Consider the following 17,602-nt stretch of genomic DNA (forward strand, 5'->3'; position numbering starts at 1 on the left):
GTACTGTACTCCTGGCTTCAAACTGATTGGAAACTCATCTCTACAGACTGCAATTCCATTAGCTCAATGTGTACTTCTATTAACACTAACACACCTATTCATTCAGGACTACCATTCTTTCCCTCTAAAATAAATAAGAGGCAGTCACAATCTTCAGTTTCCTTATCTGCAAGGAAAATGGACATACAGTAATTCAGTCAATGTTTCACTAACATCTGTGAACACTTACATCTACAGACGCCGAGCAGTGAAAGGGAACCACAGAAGGTAATGACGGAATGGGGGTGGGGAAAGTAAACAGCGCTGATTCTGTCAAACAGGCAGCAGCTATATTCTACTTCCTTTATGATTTAACCCTGTGAATGCTAACTAATAATGAGCATGCCTAAATGTTGGTTATTGAGCAACACAGGGCAATTGCAGAATGCTGAATTACTCCTAACCTACAATCTCTGGAAGATAAAGTCACAAAAGGACCACAGTCATGCCTTACCATTACAGAGCAACAATGTTTTATAAATAACATGAGGGACACCACTCACCAATTGTGGGACAAGGCAAAGAGGCATGCCTTTATGAATCAAAGCTAAGCAGAAGAATCACAGGCTCTGCTGCTTCTGTTTACAGGTCCCTTTAACCCTCCTACTCCTCAATTGTTACAGTGGAATGGGCAATTTGGTCCATCATGTCTGTACTGACTCTCATTGAGCATCTCACTTTGCACTATTCTTACATCCTCTCCCCATAACCCTGCACATCGTTCCTTTTCAAGCTACCAACTAACTTTCTTTTCAATGCCTTGATTATACTTGGCCAAATATCACACTACAGAATTCCTCAGCAGCAATGAGGGAGAGATCCAGCCTGCTACTGGAACAGCAGCCCTTCAAAGATTTCATCTATTCAACTTGAAGCTCTCACATGATTTGAATTTTCCCAAGCATTCTAAAGGTGAATTTTCCCTGTTCCCACGCATTTTGAGCACCGATAGACAGCCAATATAATATGGCTCCTTCTTAAACATGGACCCCCGTGTTTGGCATCATTTGCAGCACCCTCTCACGTACCATGTCACAAACAATCACAACAGATAGAGGGACTGAACTGGCTTCATTCTTGCCAATCAAGCAGATGTCCTTTATACAACTGTTGTGATAGCAAGGTGACAGTTCAGCATGTCAATGAAGCACAACAGAATTAACCTATGATTCCTGGACTATATACCAACATACTACTCAAAAATTTAGAAAGTACATAGTAAATACCAATAATCCAATTTCTTGGCAGGACATTGTTATGATTAAGCGAATAAAACAGAGTCGGTAACATATTGCAGAGGCATGTGCTCCAGTAACATCCATCCATAATTTTATGGCTTGATTAAACTATACATTTGTCAGTCTTGGGTACCAAATCAAAATTTTAACAATAAGTGCAGGAGGAAGAGGAAGAAATGTGTTCTACTCAATAGCTTTTGACAAGAAGAATTTTTTTTACAGTGTATTTTTAGTATCCATCTACTAAATTGGATAATTTTGCCTCATACAGTTGATTTCTAAATAATCTGCTGCATGGAGTGGCTGTTCACCCCCAACCCACATTTGCCATCAGGGAGATCCCTTAGTTCCCAAGAAAGCTAAGGCGAGGGGGGGGGGGGGGGGGGGGTTGAGAAAGAGTTGGTTGGTGGTGGGGAGGGGGGGCAAGGGAATTGTCCAAGCTAATCTTGTGTCATCTTAATGTGATTCAAAGCGTTATTCTTAAGCTAAGGTTCTTCTAAAGCTCTTCGCCTGGGACTAGTGTAAGGTGTTTGAATTGAATAAGTTCATTTTAAGTTTAGCCTTGGTCAACATGGCTGAGCAGCACCACAGGCATCAAATCAAAGGTGTCAAAATGATTGATCATAAACTGACGAGAAAAGTGAAAGAATTACTGGATTTAAATCAAACTTGTTAATGTTATTCTGATCAAAGCCAACATATTAACTCATGGCTTAAAATACCACAGGGAAAATAAAATCAAGCACACAGGTCTTAGAAACCAAAAGTGAAGAAACCTGCAACAATCTGAATGTAAAGGAAACACGATTTACAAATGAATGCAAATAAGTTGAAGCAACAGTCCATTTGATGAAGTATTATATTGAAGCATATCCAGTATTGGTTATTGCTTGAATGTGATGGTTAAATACTGCACTACATTTCACAAAAAACTCAATGACAGATATCAGTTCTACTTACATTTTATATGAAAATGCAAATAATCAAGTTATTGTAATTATCAAGCAGAGATGCATTCTTAGGGCAATACATGCCATAAATTTAACATATTAAACAACAGAAAATGCTGGAGAAACTCAGAAGGTCTGGCAACAAATGCCAGGAGAGAGAGAGTTAATGTTTTGAATTCGGTATGACTCATCCTCAGAGTTCTGAAAAATGACCCATACCAGACTCAAATTGATAACTCCATTACTCTCTCCAAAGATGCTGCCAGAACTGCTGAGTTTCTCCAGCACATTGGTTTCAGATTTCCAGCATCTACTGTATTTTGCTTTAATTCAAATGTAATGCAGCTGAAAGCTGGCAAAGTATAAGTTATGGAGAAAAGTGAAGGAGAATGCAGAGAATGAAGATGCTCTTATGCTATTCTGAACTCTGGAGCTATTAATTCTTGGATAGGTCAGCATTTATTTCTTTATTCCCTTATGCCCTGGAGACAGGGGTGAACAGCTCCCTTCTGGAACCACAGGCAATCCTTGGAGTACAGTTGGTGCTATTGGGAAGTTAAGTCCCAGGATTTTGACTCAGTGACAATGGAGGAACAATGATATAGGTTCAAGGCAGGATGGTTATGGTTTGAAGGGGACCTGCAAGTGGTGATGCTCCCACATATCTGCAGCACTTGTCCTGTGATGTGGTGGAGGCCACAGGTTTGGAAGTTCTGTTGAAGGGCCATGATGAGGTCCTGCATTGCATTCCCCTGTAAATGGTACCCACTGCTGCAACTGCATTGACAGTAAAGGGAATGAATGTTGAAGGTGGTAGATGCCATTTAAGGGATGCCAGTTAATGAATTACTTTCTTGAATGGTGTCAAGCTTTTAGTGTTGTTGGAGTTGCAGTCAGAGTCATAGAGATGTACAGCACGGAAACAGACCCTTCGGTCCAACTCGCCCATGCTGACCAGATATCCCAACCTAATCTAGTTCCGTTTGCCAGCACCCAGTCCATAACCCTCCAAACGCTTCCTATTCATGTACCCATCCAGATGGCTTTTAAATGTTGCAATTGTACTAGCTTCCATCACTTCCTCTGGCAGCTCATTCCATACACACACCACCCTCTGTGAAAAAGATGACCCTTAGGTCTCTTTTATATCTTTCCTCTCTCACCCTAAACCTATGCCCTCTAGTTCTTGACTCTCCCACCCCAGGGAAAAGACTTTGTCAATTTATCCTATCCATGCTCCTCAGGATTTTATAAACCTCTACAAGGTCACCTCTCAGCCTCCGACACTCCAGGGAAAACAGCCTCAGCCTATTCAACCTTTCCCTATAGCTCAAATCCTCCAACCCTGGCAACATCCTTACAAATCTTTTCCGAACCCTTTCAAAATTCATAACACCTTTCCGATAGGAAGGAGACCAGGACTGCACGCAATATTCCAACAATGGCCTAACCAATGTTCTGTACAGCCGCAATATGACCTCCCAACTCCTGTACTCAATACTCTGACCAATAAAGGAAAGCATACCAAGCCTTCTTCACTACCCTATCTCCCTGCAAATGCAACTTTCAATGCAGCTGCAGCAGTGGGTACTTTCAAGGAGCTAGGAACCTGCACTCAAATGTCTCTTTGTTCAGCAACACGCCCTAGGACCTTACCATTAAATGTATAAGTCCTAAGATTGGCTTTCCCAAAATGCAGCACCTCACATTTATCTAAATTAAACTCCATCTGCCCATTGGCCCATCTGATCAAGATCCCATTGTAATTGGAGGTAACCTTCTTCGCTGTGCACTGCACCTCCAATTTTGGCATCATCTGCAAACTTACTAACTATACCTCTTCTGCTCACATGCAAATCATTTACATAAATTATGAAAAATAGTGGACCCAGCAGCAATCCTTGTGGCACTCCACTGGTCACAGGCCTCCCAGTCTGAAAAACAACCCTCCACCACCACCACCACCCTTTGTCTTCTACCTTGGAGCCAGTTCAAAGCTACAGAACTGTATTCCCTGTATTCCATGAGATCTAACCTTGCTAACCAGCCTCCCATGGGGAACCTTGTCGAATGCCTTACTGAAGTCCATATAAATCATGTTCCACTCTGCCCTCATCAATCCTCTTTGTTACTTCTTCAAAAAACTCAATCAAGTTTGTGAGACATGATTTCCATGCACAAAGCCATGTTGACTATCTCTAATTAGTCCTTACTTTCCCAAATACATGTACATCCTGTCCGTCAGGATTCCCTCCAACAACTTGCCCACCACCGAGGTCAGGCTCACCGGTCTATAGGTCCCTGGCTTGTCCTTACCACCCTTCTTAAACAGTGGCACCATGTTAGCCAACCGCCAGTCTTCTGGCACCTCACCTGTGACTATTGATGATACAAATATCTCAGCAAGAGGCCCAGCGATCACTTCCCTAGTTTCCCAGAGAGTTCTAGGGTACACCTGATCAGGTCCTGGGGATGTACCTACTTTTATACATTTCAAGACATCCAGCACTTCCTCCTTTGTAATATGGACATTTTTCAAGCTGTCACCACCTACTTCCTTACAGTCTATATCTTCCATGTTCTTTTCCGCAGTAAATACTGATGCAAAATACTCATTTAGTATCTACCTCATCAAGGCTGCCTTGATGATCTTTGAGGGGCCATATTCTCTCCAGAGTTACCCTTTTGTCCTTAATGCATTTGTAAAAACCCTTTGGATTCTCCTTAACTCTATTTGCCAAAGCTATCTCATGTCCCATTTTTGCCCTCCTAATTTCCCTCTTAAGTATATTCCTACTGCCTTTATACCCTAAGGATTCACTTGATCTATCCTGTCTATACTGGACTTACGCTTCCTTCTTTTTCTTAACCAAACCCTCAATTTCTTTAGTCATCCAGCATTCCCTATACCTATCAGCCTTCCCTTTCAGGAATATACTTTCTCTGGATTCTTGTTATCTCATTTCTGAAGGCTTCCCATTTTCCAGCCGTCCCTTTACCTGCAAACATCTGTGCCCAATCAGCTTTCGAAAGTTCTTGCCTATTACTATCAAAATTGGCCTTTCTCCAATTTAGAACTTCAACTGTTAGATCTGGTCTATGCTTTTCCATCACTATTTTAAAACTAATAGAATTATGGTCGCTGGCCCCAAAGTGCTCCCCCACTGACACCTCAGTTACCTGCTTTGCCTTATTTCTCAAGAGTAGGTTAAGTTTTGCACCTTCTCTAGCAGGTACATCCACATACTGAATCAGAAAATTTTCTTTACATACTTAAATTCCTCTTCATCTAAACTCTTAACACTATGGTAGTCCCAGTCTACGTTTGGAAAGTTAAAATCCCCTACCATAGCCATCCTATTATTCTTACAGATAATGGAGATCTCTTTACAAAATTATTTCTCAATTTCCGTCCGATTATTAGGGGGTCTATAATACAATCCCAATAAGGTGATCATCCTTTTCTTATTTCTCAGTTCCACCCAAATAACTTCCCTGGATTCCCTGTTCTGGGAATATCCTCCCTCAGTACAGCTGTAATGTTATCCCTTATCAAAAACACCACTCCCCCTCCTCTTTTGCCTCCCTTTCTGTCCTTCTTGTAGCATTTGTATCCTGGAACATTAAGCTGCCAGTCCTGTCCATCCCTGAGCCATGTTGCTGTAATTGCTATGATATCCCAGTCCCATGTTTCTAACCATGCCCTGAGTTCATCTGCCTTCCCTGTTAGACCTCTTGCATTGAAATAAATGCAATTTAATTGATCAGTTCTAACTTGTTCTCTGCTTTGTCCCTGCCTGCCTTGACTGTTTGACTCGCTTGTTCTCAACTGTATCAGTCTCAGATTGATCTCTTTCTTCACGATCTCCCTGGGTCCCATCCCACCCTCACCTCACTAGTTTAAATCCTCCCGAGCACCTCTTGCAAATTTCCCTGCCAGTATATTAATCCCCTTTCAATTTAGGTGCAATCCGTCCTTCTTGTACAGGTCACTTCTACCCCAAAAGAGTTTCCAAATGATCCAAAAACGTGAATCCTTCTCCCATATATTCATCTGCTCTACCCTCCTATTCCTGCCCTCACTAGTTTGTAGCACCGGGAGTAATCCAGATATTACTACTCTTGAGGACCTCCTTTTTAAATTCCTGCCTAACTCTCTAATCTTCCTTGAGAATTTCAACCTTTTCTCTTCCTATGGCGTTGCTTCCAATGCGCACAATGACCTCCTGCTGGTCCATCTCCCCCTTGAGAACATTCTGCACCCTCCGAGACATCTGGCACCAGGGAAGTAACACACCATTCTGATTTTTGCTGCTGGCCACAGAAACGTCTGCATGTACCTCTGACTAGAGTGTACCCTAACACAAATCAATCTCTTGGAACCCGATGTACTCCTCATTGCATTACATCCAATCTCGATACCAGAAACTTGGCTGTTCGTGCTATGTTCCCCAGAGAATCCATAGTCCCCTACATTTTCCACAACAACATACTTGTTTGAAATGGGGATAGCCACAGAAGACTCCTGCACTACCTGCCTACCTCTCTTACCTTTCCTGGAGTTAACGCATCTATGTGACTGTATCTGCGACTTTTTCCCCCTTCCTGTTACTGCCATCCATCCCATCCCTTTGCTCTTGTAAGTTCCTCACCACCTCTCTCTCCAACTGATCCATTCGATCTGATAGGATTTGCTACCAATGACATTTATTGCAGATATAATCCTCAGTAACCTGTAAACTCTCCCTAAACTCCCACATCTGACTGAAGACCATTTTTGCTTCTTTCAATTTGCAGACCCAGAAAATAGCACTGTCTTATTACTCGACAAAACACTGCTCCAGGTTAAATTAATATTTATGGCTTATATTTTAAATTTAAGGGACATATCTCAATAAAACATATCATCAAGAAATAACCCACTCTACTCATTACTGCAGACTTACTGTAAGGCCTAAAACTATTAAAACTTAAAACTATTCACTTCTGTTTCTGTGCTGTGACCTCTCTCAAACAGGTTCCTCAAAAGATGAGTTGTGAATTTCATTGTTTGTTAATTTTCCCAGACGCACTCCGATGTCTAGAGATACATTAATTCAAAAGGCAAAGGCAGTAACTGTACAGGTTCACTGCTGTGTCAGTTAGCAGTGTAGGTTTCCTTCTATCTCTCTCTCCCACACTGACCTTACCATGTGTTTCCTTTGTCTGTTCCTCTCTCTTTTAAAAGTGTCATTGTTTTTTCTTTTTTTCCTCCAAAGTTCGAAAACAATGCAACAACATATAAAACAGTAATTTCTGCTCCTGGGATTCAAGGAAATCACTTCCAACATCTAAAATACCTCAAAAAAAAAGCAGCTGTTACAACCAGAAAGTTTTCCCATCCTCCATCTTGGATTACCATCCAGACAAGTAGCTGGCATACCATGGGCAGATATTGGGGACTCAGTTATTAATGGAGATATTAACTGTCTGGTGCTCGCCTTTCACATGTTACTTGCCATTTATCAGGCCAAGCCTAGATGCTGTTTAGGTCTTGCTATCTATCAACATGGACTACTTCAATATCTGAAGAGTGGTAAATAGAGTAATATAGCATAGAAGCAGGCCAGTCAGCCCATGTTTTTGCTGATTAACACCAAACTGTAGTAACCCCATTTATCTGGTCTTGGACCATTGCCTCTGTCCTGTGCTTGTCCCAATGCTTCATAAATATTGAGAGAGTATTTGCCTTCATCACCCTCTCAGGCAGCACATTACATATATGGTAGGCATTGCTCAGTGATGACTCATTTCTGACCTTATGGATTAGATTAGATTTCCTACAGTGTGGAAACAGGCCATTTGGCCCAACAAGCCCACAATGACCCTCCCAAGAATAACCCACCTAGACTCATTCCACTACCCTATATTTACCCCTGACTAATGCACCTAAAACTGTGGACAATTTAGCATGACCAATTCACCTGACTTCACACCTTTGGATTGTGGGAGGAAACCAGAGCACCTGGAGGAAGCCCACGCAGACACAGGGAGAATTTGCAAAAACCACACAGACGGCAATTGCCCAAGGCGGCAATTGAAACTGGGCCCCTGACGCTGGGAGGCAGCAGTACTAACCACAGCCACCATGCCAACTAAATTCGAACATAGAAAAGTACAGCACAGAACAGGCCATTTGGCCCACGATGTTGTGCCGAGGTTTAATCTTAAGATAAAATAAAATAACCTAACCTATGCACCTCTCAATTCACTGGTGTCCATGTGCATGTCCAGCAGTTGCTGGAATGTCTGTAATGACTCCGCTTCTACCACCACCGCTGGCAACGCATTCCATGCATTCACAACTCTCTGCATAAAGAACCTACCTCTGACGGCCCCTCTATAGCTTTCTCCTAATATCTTAAAACTATGACCTCTCGTGTCTGTCAATCCTGCCCTGGGGAAAAGTCTCTGGGTATCGATTCTATCCATGCCTCTCATTATCTTGTATACGTCAAACTCTCTTCCTCCTTCTCTCCAGAGAGAAAAGTCCGAGCTCTGTTCAAAAGGCAAATCCTCCAGTCCAGGCAGCATCCTGGTAAACCTTCTTTGCACCCTCTCCAAGTCTTTGTATTTTTCCTATAGTAGGGCGATCAGAACTGGACACAATATTCAAAGTGTGGTCTCACCAGGGACTTGCAGAGCTACAGCAAAACCTTGCGGCTCTGAAAGGGATCCCCCGTTAATGAAAGCCGGAACACCATTTGCTTTAACAACCTTATCCACTTGGGTGGCAACTTTGGGGATCTATACATTTGAACACCCAGATCCCTGTTCCGCCACACTGCCAAGAATCCTGTCTATAATCCTGTATTCAGCATTCAAGTTCGACCTTCCAAAATGCACTACTTCACATTTATCCAAGTTGAACTCCATCTGCCAGTTCTCAGCCCAACTCTGCATCCTGTCTATGTCGCGCTACGGCCTGCAACAACCCTCGATACGATCAACTGCACCTCCAACCTTTGTGTCATCTGCAAATTTATTAACCCAACCCTCAACCTCCTCATCCAAGTCACTTATAAAAACTACAAAGACCAGAGGTCCAAGAACAGAGCCCTGCGGGACACCACTCAACACTGACCTCCAGGCAGAATACTTTCCATCTACAACCACACACTGCCTTCTGTCAGCCAACCAATTCTGAATCCAGATAACCAAATCTCCCCGCATCCCATACCTCCTGACTTTATGAATAAGACTACCATGGGGAACCTTACCAAATGCCTTGCTGAAGTCCACATACACCACATCCAATGCTCGACCTTCATCGACCTGTCTTGACACCTCTTCAAAGAACTCAATAAGATTTGTGAGGCATGACTTGCCCCCCACAAAGCCACACTGACTGCCTTTAATCACACGATGCTTTTCCAAATAGTCATAAATCCTATCCCTCAGAATTCTTTCCAAAACCTTGCTGACCATAGACGAAAGACTGACTGGTCTGTAATTGCCAGGGATTTCCCTATTACCCTCTTGAAAAGAAGAACAGAATTTGCCTCCTTCCAATCCTCTAGCAAACTCCTGTGGAGAGTGAGGAAGCAAAGACTCTTGCCAGCGGCTTCGCAACCTCCTTTCTCGCTTCTCAGAGCAATCTCGGATAAATCTAGTTTGGTCCTGGGGACTTGTCAATCTTAATGTTTGCCAAAATTTCCAGCACATCAACTTCAATCTTGATCTGTTCAAGCCTATATCCCAGCACCTCAAAGTTCTCATTCACAACACGGTCCCTTTCTTTAGTGAAAACTGAAGCAAAAACTCATTTAGGCCTTCCCCTATCTGCTCAGACTCGATGCACAACTTCCTTACGCTATCCCTGATCGGCCCTACCTTCTCACTGATCATTCTCTTATTCCTCATGTATGAGTAAAATGCCTTTGGGTTCTCCCTAATCGTTCTTGCCAAACCTTTTTCATGCCCCTCCTGGCTCTCCTCATTCCATTTCTGAGCCCCTTTCTAGCAAGTCTGTAATCCTTTAAAGTTGTGCTCGATCCTTGCTTCCTCCACCTTACATAAGCTACCTTCTTCCTTTTGACGAGAAGCTCCTCTGTTCTAGGCATCCAAGGCTCCTTAATCTTATCCCTTCTTACCTATCTCGGAGGAACAAATTCATGCATCACTCGCAACAACTCCTCCTTAAACACAGTCTCCACATGTCTGCTGTGCCCTTCCTGTGGAACAATTGCTCCCAGTCTGTACTTCCCAACTCCCGTCTGATAGGGTCATAATTTCCGTTTCCCAAAAAAGAAAATCTTCCCTTGGTAACTGCTCTTTTCCTTCTCCAAGGCTATGGTAAATGTGAGGCAGTTGTGGTCACTGTCAAAGTGTTCTCCCACCATGAGATTGGACACCTGTCCTGGCTCATTGCTGAGCACGAAATCCAAAATGGCCACTCCCCTCGTCAGCCTGTCTACACACAGTAAGGAAACCATCCTGAACACACCTGACAAAAATGGCTCCATCCAAACCATCTGCACTAAGGAGGTTCCAGTCAATCTTGGGAAAGTTGAAATCACCCACAACAACACCCCTGCTACATCTGCATTTTTCTAAAATCTGCCAGCTTGAGTTCTTCAACCTCTCTACTGCTGTTAGGTGGTCTGTAGAAAACCCCCGTTCCCTTGCTGTTTCTAACTTCCACCCATACTGACTCAGTAGGCAAACCTTCCTCAACAACCTTTGTTACTGTAGCTGTGATGCACACTCTGATTAGCAATGCTACACCCCCTCCTCTTTTTCCACTCTCCATGTTATTTTTAAAAGTTCTAAATTGTGGAACATCTAGCAACCATTCCTGCCCCTGTGAAACCCACGTCTCCGTTATGACCACAACATCATTGCCCCAAGTACTGATCCATGCTCACAAGTTCATCATTCTTATTTCTGACACTCCTTGCGTAAAGGAAACACCCTTCAACTGATCCCTTTGTTTCATCACGCGAGAAACTTTCCCGATAGATTCACTACATCCTGTCACTGCCCCATTTACAACTGCCCCTCTCTCAGATATGTAGCTCCGATTCCCACCCCCATGCTAAATTAGTTTAAACCCTCCCGAACCACACAAGCAAATCTCCCACCCAGGACATTTGTTTCCTCCAGTTCAGGTGCAACCCATCCTTCATGTACAAGTCCCACCTTCCCCAGAAGGTATCCCAATGGTCTCGGTATCTGAAGCCCTCCCTCCTGGAACAGCCTCGTAGCTACGTGTTAAACTGCATTCACTGGCTGTTCCTCACCTCACTATCTCGTGGCACCAGTAACAAACCAGAGATCACTACTCTTCTCGTCCTACTCTTCAGCTTCCAACCTAGCTCTCAGCGGTCACTTTTCAGATCCTCAATCCCTTTCCTAGCTACATCATTGGTGCCAATATGTACCACGATTTCTGGCTGCTCACCCTTCCCCTTCAGAATCCCAGATCTTGGCAGCAGGAAGACAACATACCCTCCAGGGTTCCTAGTCCTGACCACAAAATCTCCCGTCAATCCGACTAACTATTGAGTCCCCCACCACTAGCGCTTTCCTATTCTCCTCCCTTCCCTTCCCTTCACAGCGCCAGAGACCTGACGACTATGGCTTTCCCCGGTAGGACGTCACCACCAGCAGTAACCAAAATGGTATACTTATTGCGGAGGGGAATGGCCGCAGGGGATTCCTGCCCTATCTGTTGGCTCCCTTTCCTATCCCTGACTGTAACCCATTTGTTCTTATCCTGTGTCTGAGGAGTGACCACCTCCTTGTACATCCTCTCAATTTCTCTTTCAGCCTCCCGGATGATCTGTAGTTCATCCAGCTTCAGTTCTCTAACTCAGTTTACGAGGAGCTGGAGTTGGGTGCACTTCCTGCAGATGTGGTCAGCATAGACATCAGCTGTAGTGTCTCTCACCTGCCACATTCTGCAGAAGGAACATGCAACTGCCCTATCAGCCATACCCTGCTCGTCTGGTCAGGTAACTGCCTGTGTTGCAGCTGCACTGGACTAGCTTAGCTAGACAGTCATCAAGTTCTGAAGCACAAGGCTCAAGAGTACAAATACTATTGCTGGAATGTTCTATGGGCCCATAGTAGAGAAGAAAAGGTAATTGATGATGGAACTGAAAATAGTTGGGTTGGGATACTATCCTGTAACACCTGCAGCGATGTCTCTGAGCTGTGGACTACTGACTCCAACAACCAGTTTCCTTTGCTATAGGTAGGATTCCAACCAGCATTGAGCTTTCCACCCCCAAATCCATTGTTGCGAGGGCTCATTGATATTTTCCTTGGTCAAATGCTATCTTCCTATCAAAGGCAGTCACTTCTGGAGTTCAGCTCTATTGCTCATATTTGGACCAAGCCTGAAATGAGGTCAGGAATGAAGTGGCCTTGGTGAAATGTAAACTCAATGTCAGTGAGCTAGATAATTCCTTTGCAAGTACTGCTTGATAACACTGTTGACAACTCGCTCCCTCATTGTGATGACTGAGAATAGGCAGAAAAAGTAGGAATTGGCAATCTGGATTTGTGCAGCTTTTTGGGTACATGACATACCTGGACAATCTTCCACATTCAAATCATAGAACCCCTACAATATTGAAGCATGCCATTCAGCCCAACAAATCCACAAAGACCCTTCGAACAGCATCTGACCCAAACTCACCCACCTACCTCATCTCTGTAACCCTCCATTTCCCATGGTTAATCCACCTAGTCTGCATATTCCTGGACACTGAGCAATTTAGCATAGCCAATCCAGTTAGCCTGCACATCTTTGGACTGTGGGAGGAAACCAGAGCACCCAGAGGGAACACATGCATACACAAGGAACATGTGCAAGCTCCATACAGTCACCTGAAGGTAGAATCGAACCTGGGTCCCTGGCACAGTGAGGTAGCAGTGCTAAATACTGAGCAACCATGCTAGACAGACATCAAGTTCTGAAGCACAAGATTCAATAGTACAAATACTATTGCTGGAACGTGCAAAGGGGCCATAAGAGGTAAAGTCACCATAGTCCTACTGCAGCATATAGTTGCTTTCACATTAGACAGAAACGACCAGTGGTTGTTTAACCTGAGAGTCATAATGTTTCAGGAGAGAGGAGAGCTTGAGGAAAAAGCGTGTCCTTCATAGTAATAGTATCCAGGGTAGTTGAGAATCCAGTGCCTTCAGCCACTAGCAAGGGACATACTATGCGACAATATCAGAGTGAGTCAAGACAGAACAAGTACTTGGGGAATTTGATTCATGGTGGGAAGTTGACACATTGGGGAAAGAGGTGCCTCAAGTAAGGTTTACTATAAAAAGTTAAGATTGCTGAGTGGGGAGCTCAGCGTATGTGGTGGTGGTGGTGAGGGAGAAAAATAGCTGGAGATGTTCCTTTATGAACATCTGCTGTTAGGGACCGCCGGAGTCCAGAAATTTTCATTGAATGAAAGAATCTCTCCAGTGCAGAAGCAAGTCATTTTGCCTATCAATTCCACACCAACCCTCCAGACAGCATTCCAGCCAGACCCATCCTTGACCCTATCCCTGTAACCCTGCATTTCCCATGGTTAATCCACTGAGCCTGCACATCCCTGGACACTGAGCAACTTAGCATGGCTAAGCCACTTAACCGATGGATTGAAGAACAGATTTTTAAAATACTTTTGCACAAGAAAATAAGCTCATAGCAAACAGTACAGGACAGCTTGGCTAAGAGGAACGATCAGCCTGTGGCATGTGGAGAAATCAGGAACACTCGTGCAGGAAGTGTTACTGCCTGCACAATGTGGTGTTATGGTTTTGGAGCTTGAGTGGTGGTTGACGTCACAATGGTGCATCCACAACTACATGGATAGTATATAGATAGGTAGTCACTCAGCAGGGTAGGGGTATACAGGCAAATAGGGAACAGGTAACAAGGTAGTCAGGGACAGCCAGCCAGCCAAGTAACGCAGAATCACATATCCAATCCATTAATCAGCTTCTCCTTACTGGCTGGAGGGTTTGATTTAAAGGGAGAGGCTGGGATGTTTTCGCACCCCGGAGCATAGAAGGCGGAGGGGTTACCTTTTAGAGATTTAAAGTCAGGAGAAGCTTGAATAATGTTTTCAGCTAAGGTAGCTAAGGGTAGGGGAGTCCGAAACTAAAGGGCATTCGTTTAAGTTGAGAGGGGAAAGATTTATAAAGGACCTCAGTGGCAACTTTTTCACAGAGGGCGGTGTGTATACAGAACAAACTGTCAAAGGAAGTGGTAAAGGGGAGTACAATTACAGCATTTAAAAGACAGACTCATACAGCATGGAAACAGACCCTTCGGTCCAAACAGCCCCTGCTGACCGTAATTTCAAACTAAACTAGACCCACCTGGCTGTGCTTGGCCCTTATCCCTCCAAATGTTTCTTATTCATGTACTTACCTAAATGTCTTTTAAATGTTGTAACTGTACCTGCATCCTCCACTTCCTCTGGAAGTTCCTTCCACATGCAAAACACTAGTTTTTAAAAAAAAAGTCCTTCATATCTTTTTTAAATCTCTCTCCTTTGTCCTTCAAAATATGCCCTTGCCTTGAAATCCCCCACCCGAGGGAAAAAGTCACCTACCAATCTCTATACCGCTCATGATTTTATCTTTTATAAGGTTGCCTCTCAACCTTCCGTGCTCCAGTGAAAGAAATCCTAGCCTTTCTACATAACTCAAACCCTCCATTCCCAGCAACACCTTGGTAAATCACTTCTGAACTCTATCCAGCATAATCATACCTTTCCGATAACAAGGCAACCAGACCTGGACACAGTATCCTGGAAGAGACCTTACCAACACCCTGTACAACCTTAACATAATATTTGGACAGGTACAAGAATAGGAAAGGTTTAGAGGGATAGAGCCAAATGCAGGCAAGTGAGATGAGTTTAGTTGGGAAACTTGTTCAGCACGGACAAATTGGGCCAAAGGGTCGGTTTCTGTGCTGCATGACTCTATGACTCTAAAACAATTTGGTTAGAACAAAGGAAATAAAAAGTGTTTGATGGCATTTCTAGTTGAATTCCATAGACTACCAATGTGAAGAACGTAGAAGGACAAAACTATAGCAAAGACATATCAGATGACTTCCAGACTACTCAAACCCCTTGGCATCATGGTAGCCCACAAACCTACCAACACACAGACAGCGACTAACGAATCTAAAGGAGCCATTAGATACTGCTAACAAAACGTCATCTACAAGATGCCATGCAAGTACTGTAAAAAACAATATGTTGGACAAACTAGCAGGAAACTTGTCACCAGGATACATGAACACCAACTGGCCACCAAAAGATAGACCCACTATCACTAGTTTCATACATTAAGACAAAGAAGGACACCACTTTGACTGGGACAACACACACATCCTCGGACAGGCGAAACAAAGACAAACTCGAGAATTCTTAGAGGCATGGCACTCTAAACAGAACTCCATTAATAAGCACATCTATTTAGACCCTAGCTACCTCCCCTTGAGAAAAGAACTGGAAATGACATCACCTACCTTAAGAAATAAAGACCTATAAATAGAGAGGTGGGACATACCACCAGCATTTCACCGGAGACTCTCTGATGATGTTATTAATAAGGTGACAAAATGCCTGAAAACAAACTTTCAAGCTCAGCAAGCTAACTTACATACTTAACAACGACCTGAGCTACTAATCTTCTCAAAAATCACTGATATTAGAGAGAGCTGTAAGCATTATACAGTGGTTACCGATGAGTGACTTCAATTACCCAAGTATAATCTACTGGTAATGTCAAGAGCAGTGAGAGACATGTATTCCTATTTGGGTTCAGGAGAATTTCTACAACAAAAGTGTGGTCCTGTAAAAAAAGACGCATTGTTAGATCTGGTTCTTGGGAATAAGGTGGGTCAAGTACATTAAATGTCAGTTTCTGAGACCACTGGTGTCATTAGGTCATAGAGTCATAGAGATATACAGCATGGAAACAGACCCTTCGGTCCAACCTGTCCATGCCGACCAGATATCCCAACCCAATCTAGTCCCACCTGCCAGCACCCAGCCCATGTCCCTCCAAACCCTTCCTATTCATATACCCATCCAAATGTCTCTTAAATGTTGCTATTGCACCTGTCTCGGATAAGGGTGGAAAAGAACAAAAAAAGGACAACTGAGTGAGAATAATGAACTAGGGCAGAACTGGTTTCAATAGGGCAACAAAGCTAGGCCAGATAGTTTGAAACTGAAGGCTGATGAGGAAATACCAGAGATGTAACACAGAGTTGATAAGTATAATGCCTTGATGTGGTGTATGTAGACTTCCAAAAGGAATTTGATTCAGATTTTTTTTAGATTTTTAGATTCCCACAGTGTGGAAACAGGCTCTTCGGCCCAACCAGTCCACACCAACCCTCTGAAGAGTAACCCACCCAGACCCAATTCCCTCTGACTAGTGCACCTAACACTATGGGCAATTTAGCATGGCCAATTCACCTAACCTGCACATCTTTGAACTGTGGTAGGAAACCAGAGCACCCGGAAGAAACCCACGCAGACACAGGGAGAACATGCAAATTCCACACAGACAGTCATCCAAGGCTGGAATCGAACCTGAGACATGATGCTGAGACCACTGGTGTCATTAGGTCATAGAGTCATAGAGATGTACAGCTAACCACTGAGCCACCGTGCCACCCCAGATTTGAGACAAAAAGTTATAGATCCCAAAACAAATAGGACAGTAGCAATGTAGAGCAAAACTGAGGAACAGGAAACAGTGAGTTGAAAAAAAAAAATCAAAAGAATTGCAGGATGCTGTAAATCAGAAACAAAAATAGAGATTGCTGGATAAGCTCAGCAGGTCTGGCAGCATCTGTGGAGAGAAATCAGAATTAACATAACAGGCCGACTGACCCTTCTTCAGAAGGGAGGAAAGATTGACTGATGGTTAATGGATATTTTGTGGGCTGCAGGAAGGAGTGTAGTGGAGTTAGCCTGTGGTTGGTTGAGGAAATATACATTCCTTGATATATATTAATGAGCTAGATCACTGGACAATTTCCAAGTTTGCAGACTATACAATACTTGGAAGAAATGTAACCAGTGAGGAGTACAGTACAGAATTACACAAAGACATTGACAAGATTAATGACAAAAATTGCTCCCGCCCATACAACGATTTACAATGAGAAGACGCAGGCATACAATAATTTGCAAATGATGCAAGGTAATGCTACTAGACTAATAATCCAGGATCAAGAGGGTGGTGCTGGAAAAACCACAGGGGAGGCAGCAGAGGAGCAGGAGTTTCGATATTTTGGGCAAAAGCCCTTCATCAGGAATCCTGAAACGTCGATTCTCCTGTTCCTCG

General features: G+C 43.5%; 1 protein-coding gene across 7 annotated transcripts in view; it reads right to left on the reverse strand.

Moving 5' to 3' along the window:
* The window catches only part of mbnl2 (muscleblind-like splicing regulator 2), a 131,416-nt gene that overhangs the window by 91,239 nt on the left and 22,575 nt on the right, over positions 1-17,602 (reverse strand). The window contains exon 1 of one of the 7 annotated variants that reach the window (XM_043691336.2): positions 230-289. The exons of the other annotated variants lie outside the window; for them this stretch is intronic. The gene's annotated coding sequence lies outside the window, so the exon portion shown is untranslated. Of the gene's footprint in view, positions 1-229; positions 290-17,602 lie in introns of those variants that run through there. 7 annotated transcript variants of the gene reach the window in all.

Source organism: Chiloscyllium plagiosum, unplaced genomic scaffold (genome assembly GCF_037043375.1).
Source record: "Chiloscyllium plagiosum isolate Xiang-an unplaced genomic scaffold, Cpla_swu_hap1 HiC_scaffold_6, whole genome shotgun sequence".
NCBI classification, from domain to species: Eukaryota; Metazoa; Chordata; class Chondrichthyes; order Orectolobiformes; family Hemiscylliidae; genus Chiloscyllium; species Chiloscyllium plagiosum.